Source organism: Oncorhynchus gorbuscha, linkage group LG23 (genome assembly GCF_021184085.1).
Source record: "Oncorhynchus gorbuscha isolate QuinsamMale2020 ecotype Even-year linkage group LG23, OgorEven_v1.0, whole genome shotgun sequence".
NCBI lineage: Eukaryota > Metazoa > Chordata > Actinopteri > Salmoniformes > Salmonidae > Oncorhynchus > Oncorhynchus gorbuscha.
Window position 1 is genome coordinate 34,653,089 of NC_060195.1, and position 14,737 is coordinate 34,667,825.

The 14,737-nt window shown below is 46.4% G+C and overlaps 2 long non-coding RNA genes across 2 annotated transcripts in view; both read left to right on the forward strand.

The window, feature by feature from the left end:
- The window catches only part of LOC124011649, a 20,057-nt gene extending 14,722 nt beyond the window's left edge, over positions 1 to 5,335 (forward strand). The window contains exons 2-3 of the long non-coding RNA XR_006834606.1: positions 4,634 to 4,925; positions 5,196 to 5,335. This is a non-coding gene — a long non-coding RNA (uncharacterized LOC124011649). The remainder of the gene's footprint in view (positions 1 to 4,633; positions 4,926 to 5,195) is intronic.
- A 102-nt stretch (positions 5,336 to 5,437) lies between these two features.
- Positions 5,438 to 13,291, forward strand: LOC124011638. Its single transcript, XR_006834604.1, has 3 exons — positions 5,438 to 5,590; positions 10,527 to 10,570; positions 10,820 to 13,291. It is a non-coding gene; the product is annotated as an uncharacterized LOC124011638 (long non-coding RNA).
- The last annotated feature ends 1,446 nt before the right edge of the window (positions 13,292 to 14,737 follow it).

Consider the following 14,737-nt stretch of genomic DNA (forward strand, 5'->3'; position numbering starts at 1 on the left):
GCCTCCCTCTGTTTGCTGCTGCCTCCACAGCCATGCTAGTGAACCAGTTGGCCTCCCTCTGTTTTCTGCTGCTCCACAGCCATGCTAGTGAACCAGTTGGCCTCCCTCTGTTTTCTGCTGCTCCACAGCCATGCTAGTGAACCAGTTGGCCTCCCTCTGTTTTCTGCTGCTCCACAGCCATGCTAGTGAACCAGTTGGCCTCCCTCTGTTTACTGCTGCTCCACATCCATGCTAGTGAACCAGTTGGCCTCCCTCTGTTTGCTGCTGCTCCACAGCCATGCTAGTGAACCAGTTGACCTCCCTCTGTTTGCTGCTGCTCCACAGCCATGCTAGTGAACCAGTTGGCCTCCCTCTGTTTGCTGCTGCTCCACATCCATGCTAGTGAACCAGTTGGCCTCCCTCTGTTTACCGCTGCTCCACATCCATGCTAGTGAACCAGTTGGCCTCCCTCTGTTTTCTGCTGCTCCACAGCCATGCTAGTGAACCAGTTGGCCTCCCTCTGTTTTCTGCTGCTCCACAGCCATGCTAGGCCCAGGGGTGAGCTGTGATACTTGCAGAGCAATCATTGTACCATTTCTCCACCAGGGCCTTTTTTTTCCGACATGGCCTCTATATGCCATTAGGGCATTGAAGCCGACATCCTCTACCATTAACAATGGCTGCATATCAACTGCAATCATTTCTGTAGTCAGCGCTGTGATTTTCTCACTCCGTCCCTTATCGTACTGCAGCCAGCAACGCGTTGGGTCTCCCTGTGCCTCCCTTTCACGTTGGCGCCTGTACTGCCACTGGAGCTCAATCCCACCTCGCAAAGTTTGCATTTCATCATCTTCTTCTTATTTAACTTCTCTGAGTATTTCCCGACAGGACTTCGCTGCTGTCGCTGCCCTGTTTCACGGTCTGCCATTTTCCCCAACTGTTAACGAAGATGATGTGCGGAGCGCTTTATATCTTTGGCAAATCATTTCTCTTATTTACAGCATTTTAGTATTATTTGTTTAAAAAATGTTTAGCCTTTATGATGATGATCGAGACCTGTTAGTGGTTGTTTGATTTTTGGCACTGATTTTCATTTATTTTTTATTTTTAAGAAACTGAATTTGGGGTTAGGGATTTTTTTTAAACATTAACAATCCCAAATGTATTTAAATGTCACACTCCTGGTAGAAATTAAGCATTTAAACACCATTGTATAATTCATCATGTTTAACGATATCTCATCAATCTTGCTTTGTCTCCTCACTGGCTTCTTCTATTGCTGATGGCACCAGTCGAACCAAATGCCTATAAAAGACAGCGATGAGGAGGACTGGGGACCTAGTTCCTTTCACCTACTAACACTGTACTGAGAGGCACATATTTCACAGGAGAAAGAGGAAGATGTAGGTCAGTGGATCTGGGAGACAGTGAAACCTCACTGAAACCTTGCACAGCACCATGTGTCATCAAATCACAGTTTATTTGTCACATATGCATGTTTAGCGGATGTTATCGCTGGTGTAGCGAAATGCTGGCATGCTTTATAATGCATTTATGGTGGGAGACTGGTGACACAAATGGCCACAATCAACTGTCATTGTAGCTTATCTCATGTTTATGATAACGTACTGTATGTATTACGAGTCACATGAAGTGTTCCGATCTTGCTGGACAGGAGTTCACTGATTTTGTGTGTTAGTAACTGTCCTGAGAGCAGTGACAACCTGAGCTTCATCTTTTGAGTTTTCACGCAAACTCTCCAGAGCCTTCGTGGCTGTGTCCTGTTGTTCATGATGACGATGGTGGGTATGTTCTCCTTCAAGAATTGTCATCATCATTATCATCACCATAATCACCAACATTTTCACCATACTTCCCAGAGGTAGGTCAGTAATGGGGACACACCTCCAGAGCGATTTGAGCAGCCAGACTGAGGGTGGTTGGAGTCAGCGTTCTTAGTCAACAGCAGTCTGTCCTCGCTAGTCACAGGACCTTGGGCCAGAGTCCCGATGGCCTTCACTGCCCCTGAAGCTGATAGAAACAGGTTTTCAGACTGAGCAGTACAGAGGGCCTGGATACATGTAGTCAATCCCAAAACTCGAAAGCTCAACACACATGTAATATGCTGTTATCTTCCTCCACATTGTTATCCAGGACAGCAATCTTGTAAACACTGAACTGAGTGAAGATGCTGTTTGGATCATGTCTCTCTGCCTCCTCTATGGCTTCTTTGGCCTGACACACACGCACACTTAGGGATGCACAAAGTACACACAGAAAGATCACTATACATTAGAAACTGGGTGGTTCGAGCCTTGAATGCTGATTGGCTGAAAGCCATGGTATATCAGACCGTATACCATGGGTATGACAAAACATATATTTTTACTGCTCTAATTACGTTGGTAACACGTTTATAATAGCAATAAGGCACCTCAGGGGTTTGTGATATATGGACAAAATACCACGGCTAAGGGCTGTGTCCAGGCACTCCGTTGCGTCTGCCTAAGAACGGCCCTTAGCCGTGGTATATTGACCCATATACCACACCCCCTCATGCCTTATTGCATATTTATATCATGGCATTGTTAAATACTCGCTTCTGATCGACTTGAAGGGCATTCTAGAATGTGTATTATTTCCCTATAATGTACTGTATATTTGCACGGTAGAATTCAATGGCTATAGTTCATTCTTACATGTTCTATGTTTGAGATGCTTTTTGGACGGATGGTTTGGTTCTCTAAACTAGCAAGTCTGTTTGTTTGGTTACCACAGCAACCACTGCAGCTCTCTATTAAACTTTCTAGCTACTTCAGTGGATGTTGAACACATTTATACGGACAAATGACAAATGAACACATTTCTAGCGACAAATGTGTTAAATTGTAGCCATGGTATAAAAGGGATAATCAACTCGGGGCTCTATGCGTTCTCTGGAAAATAATACAACTGCGTGGAAGGTTACTTCCACTACACTACCACGTTGTGGAAAGCACCTTCCACGTCGTGAATGTTTTTCTATATGTAACTTTACGTCCGTCCCCGCGAACCAGGGACACTCTGCACACGTCAACAGTCACCCTCGAAGCATCGTTACCCATCGCTCCACAAAAGCCGCGGCCCTTGCAGAGCAAGGGGAACCACTACTTCAAGGTCTCAGAGCAAGTGACGTCACCGATTGAAACGCCACTAGCGCGCACCACCGCTAACTAGCTAGCATTTCACATCGGCTACATATAGAACGCATAGCCCCTCGTTGATGATCTCTTACGTAACCATTACAACATGCTGTGTGTATGTGTTGTCACAGTATTGAGTCACCTTGTCCAGCAGGAGCCGTCCTGCTTCCTGCAGGTTGGGCTCCATCTGTAGAAACCCATAATAGTAGTAATACCACTCCAGAGTCTCTGAGAAGTTCTTAGCCTGGGACAGGAAAATTACTTATATCACAACAAACAGACAGGAGGCGTCCTGCTTCCTGCAGGTTGGACTCCATCTGTAGAAAGGTTGGGCTCCATCTGTAGAAACTCATAGAGTAGTAAATACCACTCCAGAGCCTCTGAGAAGTTCTTAGCCTGGGACAGTTGTGACTTATATCACAACACAAACAGACTACGCACATATCACACCTCACTTTTTTCAGCAGTTCTACTGTACCCAAAGTTCTTGGAGGCTTCCAGAGGAACCTCTGACTCTAGCAGCTATGTCACTCCTGAGTGGAGACAGCAAGATGAAATGGTAATGCATTATATAGTACTGTAAATTGAGAACTTGGGAGTCCTTCAATTGATATAAAACTCCCACCCAAGCCATTCAAGAGCAGAAGAGCGAGAAGCTGGGTAAATGTCTATTTATCTCAACCAAAAGGAACTGGCCTCACACTTTTACAGATTGTTGGACAATCCACTTCAAAGTTATAGCACGAGAGAGATAGTTATCTTGAGCCGGTACATCAGTAATTTAAAGCTATATGCCTTTAGTTCAAAATAATCCTAACATTGATGTACGTGCTGGATTGTGAATCCATCTCTAGTTTATTTATTTTTATCTGATTGACTGTTACCTTCAATCTAATGCGTTCGAACAACTGATCGGCAATTGCGATAGAGGTTTGATAACTTCCAATTGAATTAACTAAACATAGCCATTAATAATTGCATAATAACACAAGGCTGCAACAGCAATACATTGAAGTTATAGGCTATTTATTTGATCAGTTTGCCAGCTCCAGGTAGGATACACAAGTGGCACAAATTGATTTGCAATGCCTCCGGTGATAATGTCATTTCAACATATTTATTGTCTCGAATGGTAGCCTACAATGGAATATACATTAATAGGCTATTTCCACTTGCCTGATAGTCAGCAGCAGCAAGTCACAGTGGAATACTTTTTTTAAAGAGAAACTGCAACATTCAAGTAGCCCAAAAACCTGCAACTAATACATTTTCATCCGCGACATCATTTTCAAAGTAGCCCAATTTCAGGATAACCGCGAACATGGCAACCCTGCTCATGTGAGCCTGATAATCCAATAGAGGGCGCTATGCGCAAACATATCCTGTCAGTGAATCGTCTCACATGAAATACACCTCTGCCCTGTCTGTGTCACTGTAATTACACAAAACTCCAAATTCTTATTTCTTTACAGATGGCCAGCGAGACAGGAAGAACTTGGCTAGATTGAAAAAAATAACCCATCTTACTGATAACTTCATAAGTCTTGCTGTCAAAGTAAGCTTCAATATGTCAAACTATACCCTATGATGACTACAGTAGATAAGAGAGCTGATAATCTTCTCAAATTTCTGCCATAAGACTCTGCCATAATACTGAATTCACATGATATATTCCATAACATTATTTGACCAGAGTTTGAAGACATTATACAGCCAACTTACTTCCCGAGGCGATGGAAGGACAGACATCACAAAGTATTGAGGGTATATAAAGTATTGAGATAAACTTTTGTTATTGACCAAATACTTATTTTCCACCATAATTTGCAAATATATTCATTAAAAATCCTACAATGTGATTTTCTGGATTTTATTTCTCATTTTGTCCGTCATAGTTGAAGTGTACCTATGATAGAAATTACAGGCCTCTTTCATCTTTTTAAGTGGGAGAACGTGCACAATTGGTGGCTGACTAAATACTTTTTTGCCCCACTGTATATTATGGAATATTTAAAATATACAATATACTTGCAGTGAAGCCGCTCAACAACTACATCACATTAGTCATCTAAGAGCCTCCCATCCAGAGCGACACACAGAAGCAACAAGGTTCAACGCCCTGCTCAAGGGCACGTCGAAAGATCTCCCACAAGGTCAAAAACAGGGACCCGAACCAGCGATCCATCAGCCACCGGCCGAAGATCCCAGCCACCAGCCCTCCAAGATCCTCCTCACACTTCCCGAATAGCTGCCCCTCAACCATCCGAGACCCACCCTCCCCTTGAATTGTTAAACTAAATGAATTCCACACCCCCCAAGACCGCCCCCAATGCACCAACAACCAACAAAATGAACAAAAGAGAGACAAAGGGAAAACAGAAAACAACAATGCAAAAAACAAGACATCAAGGATAACAAAAATCATAACAGTAAGGCCAACTGAATATGTTTGAGTGCATGTATGGCACTATTTACATGTGTGTCCGTGTATGTGCACGTGTGCATTTGAATGAGAGTGTGTGTATATTGCATGTGCACAAACACCTTCACGGCATCAGCCTCAGACAAACCAGCATTAACTGTAACAACACTGTGTCATTCAAGCTTACATTTTGTTATGTTTTATTTATTTTTAAAAATACCCCTTTTTCTCCTCAATTTCGTGGTATCCAATTGGTAGTTACAGTCTCATCGCTCCAACTCCCGTACGAACTCGGGAAAGGCGAAGGTCGAGAGCTGTGCGTCCTCCAAAACACAACCCACCCGTACTGCTTCTTGACACAATGCCCACTTAACCCGGAAGCCAGCCGCACCAATGTGTCGGAGGAAACACAATACACCTGGCGACCATGTCAGCGTGCACTGCGCCCTGCCTGCCACAGGAGTCGCTAGTGCGTGATGGGACAAGAAAATCCCTGCCGGCCAAACCCTCCCCTAACATGGACGACACTGGGCCAATTGTGTGCTGCCCCATGAGCCTCCATGTCGCGGCCAGCTGCAACAGAGCCTGGATTCGAAACCTGACTTTATTTTTTAAACTTTGATCTTTGACCATCATCAAACACAAACTTGGTTACTGTCAGGCCCTGATCTGTTTCACTTGTCCCTGTGATTGTCTCCACCCCCACCAGGTGTCGCTTATTTTCCACCTGCCTGATCATCCTGCCTGCCCTGACCTTGATTCTGCCTGCCCTGACCTTGATTCTGCCTGCCATTCGGTACCTTTTGGACTCTGAACTGGTTTTTACCGTTTTGCCTGTCCATGACAATTCTCTTGCCTTCCCCTATTGGATTAATAAATATTGTAATACTCCAACCATCTGCCTCCTGTGTCTGCATCTGGGTCTCGCCTTGTGTCATGATAGGACGAACTGGCCATGACAGACCCAGCAGACTTTGACCAGCTCTGCCACGCTGTCTCCCTGCAGGGAGCCACCATTGGGAGACCTCAGCAGTTGCTACAGGGCCTTTTGGAAGGGCTCAGTTCCTTGACGGAATGCCACCACGTGGGTTAAAGGCTATTATGAAGCAAATCAGGGAGTTAGCTCAGAGACTGTTTGCCACCTCTGATAAATCCCAATCACCCAGTATTTTTTTCTGTATCTGTGGTGAGTTGGTACAGCCTATCCCGACACCCGGTAAACCCCGCTTTCCTCCTCCAGAGCGATATTCGGGGAATCCTGGTACCTGCCGGTGTTTTCTTTCTCAGTGCTCGCTTATCTTTGAGCTACAGCCATCTATGTTTTCTTCAGACTGATTGAAGATGGCGTATATAATTACGATTATGTCGGGAAGGGCGCTGTCCTGGGCTACGGCAGTTTGGGAACAACAATCTGGCATTTGCGGGCATTTGGAGAAATTCATGGCAGAGGTGAGAGGTTTTTGAGTTTCCGGTATCCAGGAGACAGGTGGCCAGCAAACTGCTTGACTTACGTCAAAACTTCCGTAGTGTTGCAGACTACACGGTGGACTTTCGCACGTTGGCCGCCGAGAATGCCTGGAATCCGGAGTCTCTTTTCGATACTTTTCTGCACGGATTATCTGAGGAGGTTAAGGATGAGCTAGTTGCTCGGGAACTGCCGGTGTACCTAGACTCCCTTATCGCCTTAATCAGTAAAATTGATGGACGTCTAAGGGAACACAAGGGTGAGAGGAGGTCTGGTCTCGGGAACACTTGTGCACCCGATATGGCATGTTCACCTCCTATGGAATCCGGAAGTTTCCGAAGGCAGCTCTTCTGAGAGGAGTCGAGGCCACCTGAGCTCTCTCGTGAATCTTCGACGGGTGAGTTGGATACTCCTGAGCTTATGCAGTTGTGAAGAACTAGGCTATCAGTTTGGGAGCGCTCACATAGGATGAATAATAACTGTTGTCTGTACTGTGGAGGGGCAGGACATTTTATAGCTACCTGCCCTATTAGGAAACCCTTGTCTCTAGAGGGTACCAGTACTATGGTGAGTCAGACTGGGAGTTCCCTATTTCCCATCACCCGCACACCCCTTTTTGCTCTTGTGCTGTGGGGACACCAATCTAAGTTTCTCCGAGTGCTCATTGACTCTGGGGCTGATGAATGTCTTATGGATGCCACGATAGCTTCGGAGCTTGGTATTCCCACTCAGCCTCTCTCTGTGCCCATGGATGCTAAGGCACTGGACGGCAGCTCTATAGGGGAAGTCACCCATAGTACTGTGCCCATTCAATTACCAGTTTCTGGTAACCACAGTGAGACAATACAGTTCTTCCTCATTACATCTCCCCATGTTCCAGTTGTTTTGGGATTTTCCTGGCTTCAAAAGCACAATCCGATGATTGATTGTACCACAAGCTCCATCCTGATTTGGAGCCCATTTTGCCATTCCCACTGCTTTAAAGCAGCACAGCCTTCCTCATGTCGTCTTCCTCTGGATGTTAGCAAGACTGTGGATGTCTCTGCTATCCCCACAGAATACTATGACCTCCTGGAAGTGTTCAGTAAGGCATGTGCTACTTCCCTTCCCCCGCACCGTCCTTCTGATTGTGCCATTGATCTTCTCCCAGGCACTACACCACCTCGGGGTCGATTGTATTCTCTGTCTGGACCAAAGACCAAAGCTATGGAGGAGTACATAGAGGAGTCCCTGGCCACTCGGGCCGTCCATCAATCTGCATCTCCTGCCGGCGCAGGGTTTTTCTTTGTGGAGAGGCAAGACCCTGCGTCCGTGCATTGACTACCGGGGACTTAATGACATTACTGTCAAGAATCGTTACCCCCTACCTCTCCTCGGCGTTTGAACCTCACCAGGGGGCCACTATATTTTCCAAGTTGGACCTTCGAAATGCCTACCACCTGGTTCGGATAGGTGAGAGGGATGAGTGGAAGACAGCCTTCAACACAGCCAGTGGACATTATGAGTTCCAGGTCATGCCATTTGGACTCACCAACTGCTGTTTTCCAGGCTTTGGTCAATGATGTGCTTTGGGACATGCTAAACCGGTTTGTGTCCGTGTACCTTGAGGACATCCTGTTTAATTCCCAATCTGCACAAGAACATGTTCTTCATGTCAGACAGATCCTTCAGCTCCTCCTGGAGAACCAACTGTTCGTGAAAGCCGAGAAGTGTGAGATCCACCGCTCTACAATCACCTTTCTGGGATATGTCATTGCTGAGGGCAATGTTCAGATGGATCCTGGAAAGGTTAAAGCAGTGGTGGATTGGCCTCAACCAACGTCCAGGGCCCCCCTCTCGGCACTCACCTCTCCCAAGGTACCGTTCAAATGGTCTCCAGCTGTCGACAAAGCCTTTGTAGACCTGAAGCATCGGTTCACAACAGCACCCATCCTCATCCATCCGGGCCCCTCACGTCAATTTGTGGTGGAAATAGATGCTTCGGATGTTTGAGTGGGGGACATCCTGTCCCAGTGATCTGCCCAGGACCAGAAGCTTCATCCCTGTGCCTTCCTGTCCCATCGTCTCAATCCTGCTGAAAGGAACTACGATGTTGGCAACCGAGAACTCCAGGCGGTGAAGATGGCGTTGGAAGAGTGGAGGCTCTGGCTGGACCGACCGTAAAAACCTGGAATATCTCCGTACAGCCAAGAGCCTCAACTCCAGGCAGGCCCGGTAGGCGCTCCTGTTCACCAGATTTAACTTCACCATCTGCTACCGCCCAGGGTCAAACAATGTGAAGCCTGACACACTCTCCCGCCTATACAGTTCCTCTGCCAAACCCTTGACCTCTGAAACCATTCTCCCTACCTCATGCCTTGCTGCCACTGTGGATTGGGGTATTGAGAACCTGGTCCGCGATGCACAATGCTCCCAGCCTGGACCCGAAGAGGGCCCGGCTAACCGTCTGTTTGTCCCTAATCCAGTCCGGTCCCGGGTCCTGGAATGGGCTCATTCCTCCAGGCTGACCTGTCATTTAGGGTCTCGTCATACACTAGCCTTCCTTCAACAGCGTTTCTGGTGGCCCACAACGGTCCCTGATGTCTCTGCCTTTGTCATCGCATGCACTGTGTGTGCTCAAAACAAGACTCCACGGCAAACTCCTTCTGGCCTCCTCCAACCACTACTGGTTCCTCATTGCCCCTGGTCTCATATATCTCTGGACTTTGTCACTGGGCTCCCTCCATCTGATGGCAACACTGTCATTCTGACAGTAGTCGACCAGTTCTCCAAGGCTGCCCATTTCATCCCTCTCCCCAAACTACCTGCTGCCAAGGAGACGGCCCAGCTTATGGTGCAGCATGTCTTCCGGATCCATGGACTCACTGTAGACATGGTCTCTGATCGGGGTCCTCAGTTCTCGTCTCAGTTCTGGAAGGCATTCTGCACCCTTATTGGGTCGTCGGCCAGCCTGTCATCCGGATTCCATCCCCAAGCTAACGGTCAGTCCAAGACCTGGAGACCAACTTAAGGTGCCTGGTCTCAACCATGCCCGGAACGCTCTTCCCAGGTCTGCAATGGGACTCCCACATTTCAAGTGTTTTCCTCAGGGTATCAGCCTCCACTCTTCCCTGAACAAGAGCAGAAGGTCAGCATACCCTCGGCCCAGATGTTGACCGCCGCTGTCGACGTACCTGGAGAAGAGCCAGTGTGGCTATTCTCAAGACCAACTCCAGGTATCATCGACAAGCGGACCGTCGCTGGATCCCAGATCCCCACTACCACATTGGGCAGAGGGTATGGCTGTCCACACGGGACCTGGCCATTCAGGTAGAGTCCGCAAACTGTCCCCTCATTTCATTGGTTCTTTTCCCATCTCCAGAGTCCTGAGTTCCACTGATGTCCGTCTTGTGTTACCCTGTACCCTCCGTATTCACCCTAGCTTCCATGTGTCTAGGATTAAGTCTGTGTCTCACTGTCCTTTGTCTTCTGTTTCCAGGCCTTCCCTCCCCCAGGGTTATCGGTGGCCAGCCAGCGTATACGGTGAGACGCCTCCTGAAGGTTTGACCATGGGGCAGGGGTACCTGGTTGACTGGGAAGGTTATGGCCCGGAGGAGAGGTGCTGGGTCTGTTTCACCTGTGATTTTCTCCACCCTCTCCAGGTGTCACTTATTTTCCCCAGTGTATTTATCCCTGTGTTTCCTGTCTCTCTGTGCCAGTTCATCTTGTATGTTAGTCAAGTCAACCAGTGTGTTTTTCCCGTACTCCTTTTGAAAATTCTCTTTTTGATAGGTTTTGACCCCTGCCTGACTCTGGACTACATTCCACCCGCCTGATCATCCTGCCGGCCCTGACCTTGATTCTGCCTGCCCTACCTTTTGGACTCTGAACTGGTTTTGACCGTTTTGCCTGTCCACAACAGGCAAGGTGTTGATGATTAGATTTCACTTTCACCATAGCTTGTGCACGTCGTGATAGTCTTTGAAGCAGTCCCTCTCTGCCAGGAAACAAAAAGAAAACTGGCATTTCACAATTTCTGTACCCCTGTGTTTTGTGCAATGCTTGTAGTTCTTTCTTTGGCATTTGGCATGTGTGTTGGATAGTGGAGCTCACCTTGATTGGGGGGTATTGTGATGTTTGTAAGGTTGCTTTGGGCCCCCAATTCAGCCATTACCAATACCAGCTGCTCTAGGAAGGCCAACTGGGAGAGAGGGGTTTGACCTTTTGCTTTGGCCATCTGCTTGTGGAGATTTATTTAACTAGCCAAGCCAGTTAAGAACAAATTCTTATTTACAATGATGGCCTACACTGGCCAAACCCGGATGACGCTTGGCCAATTGTGCACTGCCCTATGGGACTCCCAATCCCGGCTGGTTGTGATACAGCCTGGATTTAAACCAGGGTGTCTGTAGTGATGCCTCTAGCACTGAGATGAAGTGCCTTAGAATGCTGTGCCACTCAGGAGCCCTACTGAATTTACTGTAGCAATGTCCACAAAGTGGTAAAAAAAAGTATTATACCACTTTCTGGTCTTGTGGAGGACCTGGTAGTAGCCTATCAGAGTATCAGAAAGTTTGACACTGCCCAAGCTGGCATTGTAGTCCTTCATAGAAACAGGAATGGGGACATTCTTCTTCACCCATGCCCCATTGGCATTTTACACCCTCCTTGAGACATGGTTGTTATTGAATGCCTTATGCTGTGTGGTGAGCATGGTTATATTCCCTAGTGTCCTTCCATGTCACAAAAAGCAGCTTGTCAGTCTTGATCCAACGTATGGTCCCCCTCTCCGATGTCTTTGTCATGTCGTTTACCTTGGTCCTGGGGAAACCGGTTCTGTTAGGACGAATGGTGCCACAAGCCCCTATTTTCTTTTTTCAAGAGGTATATGAAAAGCATGGGAGGAGTATAAAAATTATCCACAAAGAGCTTGTACCCACTTCCAAGTAAGGACAAGTCTATCAGCTGCATGACAGAGATAACTAAGGCCCATACCTGTGGGTGTGGTAGATTGATTTTAAGCAGGCTGGTAGTACGTTTTGCATGCCTCCACCATGTCATGATAAAGGGGATTGACACTTGCAAGACGATCATACCCTGCAGTCCCCTTCTTCTTGGTCATTCTCCTGATCCTTTTGTGGGTCACTCATGTGAAGAGTACGGTTGATGGCCAATAATCGGTTTTCACTCATGATGGAGGTGGGGAACTGGCACCGGTAGAGTGGGGACTCTAGTTGTCAACTACTCTTGATACCTTTACCAGTCCCATGTAAATCACCAAGGAAATGTAGTTGAGCATGTCACCCATGATGACAGGTTTCCAGGACATCTTCCTTCCCCCCTGATGCTTCTTGTCCCCATACTTGTTGGTATTACTCATTTGTGTTCCTAGTACAGAGGTGGTAAAGTAGAGCTCAAACAGCTGTAAGGGGGTGTATGTTTCATCACTAACCAACTGGACCTTCAGGTCCTTTGGGTTTAAACCTAAATTGTTATGGCTCCTCATCATCTTCAAGGACCGTATTCCACCTGTCCTCAGTTTTATCTCCCTCTGTTGTGCTGCTTCCACTGCCTCTCCCTCTTCTCTGTTGAGGCATAGATCTCCTCCCTGCCCCCGCACCTCCAGATGATCTTGCAGAGAGGGGAGTGGTGCCAAGGCCTGCAGTGGGGTGGTTGAAGAGGAGTGGGGTCTTTGTCGAGTGGTGGATGTAGAGCCATCAGATGGGATGATTGACATAGCAGTGGGGGGTGAAGATCTTGACTGGAAGGGGAGCTTGCTGGGGAGGGGTGGCTCCCAAACGTCATCATCCAAATCCTCTGCATCCTCCACTCTCTGGTGACTAAAATAAAGGGATATATTGTTGTAAGACACCCAGAATTACAGTTGACTAAATTTACTAAACAACATAACTGTAAAGTAAGAACACCAAGCCTAAACTTTATCTGTACAGTGACTCACATAGAAGGTGTGAAGCACACACACAATGCGAAGAGTAACACTTTGGAGAGAAAGGTGGAGGTGACAACCACAAAAAAACAATGGCCATGAGAGTTTAGTGGCCTCTCCAATGATGAAACGTAGATCAGCAAACAGTGAACTATTATGAACCAGATAATAAGTTGACATCCATTGATGGAAGATTATCTGCCGTTTTTTAATAAGGGCAAATTATCTCTTTTTTTAATAATGTATATTATAATTGATTTTTTGTTGCCCTTTTTCTCCCCAGTTTCGTGATATCCAATTGGTAGTTACAGTCTTGTCCCATCACTGCAACTCCTGTAAGGACTCAGGAGAGGCGAAGGTCGAGAGCTGTGCGTCCTCTGGAACACGACCCCGCCAAGCCGTACTGCTTCTTGACACAATGCTCGCTTAACCCAGAAGCCAGCCGCACCAATGTGTCGGAGGAAACACTGTACACCTGTTGACAGCTACCTAGCTAGCTAGGCTACCCAGAGTGTGCTCCCAATTTTGAAAAAAGTAGCTATGAACTCACATTTCCCATTTGAGACAGACAGGTCCAGGTTTCAATGTAACAAGGCATTAAAAATACAAATAATATAACTAAGTAGCTAACGTAACCATTATCTTGCTAGCCAGCGAGCTAATGTTCCAGTCAGATGTCACAATGACAGCTGTAATCTTGGCGTCACATGAGCTACTCATGTGAGGTGATGAAGAACTGCACAGGGAGGTGGAGAACAGCCATAATTAAGGTGAGCCACCTGCCAGACTGAAATCTGGATGTGTCTTTATGATTGAAGCATCACATTTTCAGGCAGGCCTAATTCACTTTTTATAGAAATAGTGTTTATTTTTGTCAAAATTATTTTGTAAATGAAATTGAATGTAAACGTTTTAGAGCTGAAAAATAAAGTAAACTGTTCTTTCCCTCTTCTAGTGAAAACTTTTGGTGCAATTCTATTTTACACCCACAAGATGGTGTCAGATACTGGAGCACTGAATAGCCTTCGGCAGTCATTAATGTAGCCTATATGCTCTGATCCAAAATACAGTCTATTGAGCTAGGCCAGTGATGAGCATCGTTGATGGGGGTGGGGGCCACAAGAATTAAGAACTCATGAGGGGTCGCAGTGGCTTGCAGGTCTGCTTACCCTCATTCATTCATATGCGAAATTTTGTTGGCTAACAAAATCAATGGGGGCCACCCGGTCGGAAATGATTACTACAAGTTTAGGTAGCTGGCTAGACTAATTCACAAATTGACTGACATAAGTAGAAAACTGCTGATGCACTACCAAATTTGGAAATTGCACCTTGTGTATTCCACTATTCTAACTCAACAGTATGTTGAGACCCCAACTCAGTTCCAAAAAAAGTATTTTTCTATTTTTTTTGGGGGGGGGGCTACAAAAAGGGGGCAGCGGCCACCAGTTGCATATCCCTGAGCCTGGCTATCCACCATGGTCTATGTAGGTTAAAGATGCAATGAGGATAATAAACTATTTTTTTTAAACAACAACCTTTTTAATCATTTTTTATTTTTTATCAAATGGCTTTAATATAACTTTAATATAAAAGTATTGACATCGCCTACATAAAATGCAATTCCCAATTACTCCAGGTCAAGGTTACAACAGGTAAAAGTTACATATTAATCAAGGGATGATTGTTGGATGATGCTTTGTAAACATCCATCAAAACAAACTGAACATAACCCGATGGCCAGGACACAGTGCAGTGTGTGT